This window comes from Neophocaena asiaeorientalis, unplaced genomic scaffold (assembly GCF_003031525.2).
Source record: "Neophocaena asiaeorientalis asiaeorientalis breed wild unplaced genomic scaffold, Neophocaena_asiaeorientalis_V1.1 scaffold395, whole genome shotgun sequence".
NCBI lineage: Eukaryota > Metazoa > Chordata > Mammalia > Artiodactyla > Phocoenidae > Neophocaena > Neophocaena asiaeorientalis.
The window spans coordinates 3,667,587-3,669,975 of NW_020172274.1; the positions used below are offsets into that span (position 1 = coordinate 3,667,587).

Genomic DNA, 2,389 nt, shown 5'->3' on the forward strand with positions numbered 1-2,389 from the left:
TTGCTTCCATGTCCTGGCTATTGTAAATAGTGCTGCAATGAACATTGTGGTACATGACTTTTTTTGAATTATGGTTTCCTCAGGGTATATGCTCAGTAGTGGGATTGCTGGGTCATATGGTAGTTCTATTTTTAGTTTTTTAAGGAACCTCCATACTCTTCTCCATAGTGGCTGTATCAGTTTACATTCCCACCAACAGTGCAAGAGGGTTCCCTTTTAAAAATATGGAACGCTTCACGAATTTGCGTGTCATCTTTGCGCAGGGACTATGCTAATCTCTGTATCGTTCCAATTTCAGTACATGGGCTGCGGAAGCAAGCATGCCGTGATGTATTTTAAGTACAGGCCTTGACACAATAGATATGCAATGAATATTTGCTGAATAACAAATGATTGAACAGTATAGGATTTTGATCCTCCAAATCTTTATAGAAGGTTTCTTGTATTTTTTAAATAAACAAAGAAGAGTGCATATTATATGCTGGCAGTTTTCTAAGCATTTTATGAAAATTAATTTATTTAATCTTCCTCAAAATTGTATTAGGTAGGTACCAATTTTATTCCTATTTTATGATAGAAAGATTTGCTAACTTGCCCAAGATCAAAGCTAGACAGACTCTGTGCAAGGTCTGTGCTCTTAATCACATCACTAATTCTACTTCACATAACTGATACTGAACTGTGTGCCACCAAAATTTTATCAAAATCCAGTTGAGATTGTGAGTTTGTATGTGTGTTTATATATGTGTGGCAGGAAGGGAGGTGGTGCTTAAGAGATGTGGCCTCTTCCCATATCTCGATGCCAGTGTTCTCACCCTTTTTTCTTTCCTCTAACATAACTGGAGTACGTACTACTTGGATGGGATTGTGCATACCAGAGAAAATACTCTCTTAGCATTTTAGTCTCAGGGGTGAAAAACGGTATAGTTAAAAATTGATCTCCCCCTATCAGTTTCTTCCCAGGTGAAGCATTCCTCTCTTTTATTCTTCTTTCTCTATTCCAATGCAAATCTATATTCTGAAACTCAGTATTACATTTATTACAAGGAGGTTGTTGGGATGCATCACATCACTTAGCATCTCCTAAAGAGAGATGTTCCTAAGTGCCAACAAATCTATTGCTTTCCTCAAACAATTGATATGTTTATATTTTGTAGACATTGTAAACTGAGAGGCAGATCATGTTCCATTTTTTGCTTTGACTACCATAATATGATATTTAAAAGTTGCAACTCTTTTTTTAAAAGTTTTTATAAATGTAATGACCTGCACAAACCTGGTCTAGTTTTCACCCAGTCTGCATTTTTCCTTAGCCGTAATGCTCAGCAATTTAACTGTAGGTATTTTAAAGACAGCCTTTATTTTTTAATGAAGCAGTGTAAAATAAATAAAATACCAAGGGTAAGAGAAAAAATATAGTAGTCAAAACGGTTGCTCAATGTCAAAAAATTGGAAATAGGATGCTTCTATAGGCAGGTGGTGGGGAATCCAGGGACAATGCAAAAACTGAAGGTCTAAGTTAGCACATTTCAGCTGACTCCTGAAAGAATGTAGTATGGGGCAAATTACCAAGACAAGCACTTACGGGTAAAGCACCCAGGTTTAAGAGCTAGTACATACACTAAGGAAAGTCTAGTTGAGAAACCCAAAAGTCATTCTTGATGATTCTCTCACCCTTAACCCTATTTTTAAGTTATCAAATCTAGCTGATCCTGTCTGGGAAACCTTCTCATATGCTCTTCTTTATGTTTATCTCCTGTGGCACCAGTCTCACCTGGAATACTGCAATGGCCTCATAGTTGGTTTCCTCTTCCTTCTTTTGTCTTCGTAATGAAATCTTCATATTTTAGCCAGAATTATCTTTTTAAAAATCACTGCCATGAATATGTCTCTACCATGTTTATATTCATTCAGTGGTTCCCAGTTTCTGTTAAAATGAAATCTGGGGGCTGATGTGTCTTTTTGTTTTCCATTCCTTGCCACTCTTCTAGCTGCTCGTTTCACACCACTTTCCCTGGTGACTCAGCCACACTCACCTGACTCAGGTTTCTAGAATAAGTCCTTTTCCTTCCTGCCTTAGGGCTATTGCACCTAGCACTTCTCTCTCCCTTCTCCCCTCCCTTACCCCTACTTACAGTCTTCCTCCTGCCCTATGTCTGGTTAATGCTTTTTCATCTTTTGCATCTTCATCTCATAAACCACTTTTGTAGTGATGATTCTCCCTGGACCTCTCAGCCTGGGTCAGAGCCCTTGCTCTATGCTGTCAGTGCATGCTGTACTTCTGTGTGTGTCAGTAATGTCTATATTGCCAGCACCTAGCAGTCTTGGGCATGCAGTCATTTCTGTATAAATTGTTGTTTAATAAAAGAATGAATGACTAGCAGCAACG

At 38.2% G+C, this 2,389-nt stretch overlaps 1 pseudogene; it reads right to left on the reverse strand.

Annotated features, from left to right (window-relative positions):
- Positions 1–218: 218 nt before the first annotated feature.
- On the reverse strand, positions 219–318 carry LOC112412141 (uncharacterized; annotated as a pseudogene).
- Positions 319–2,389: the final 2,071 nt, after the last annotated feature.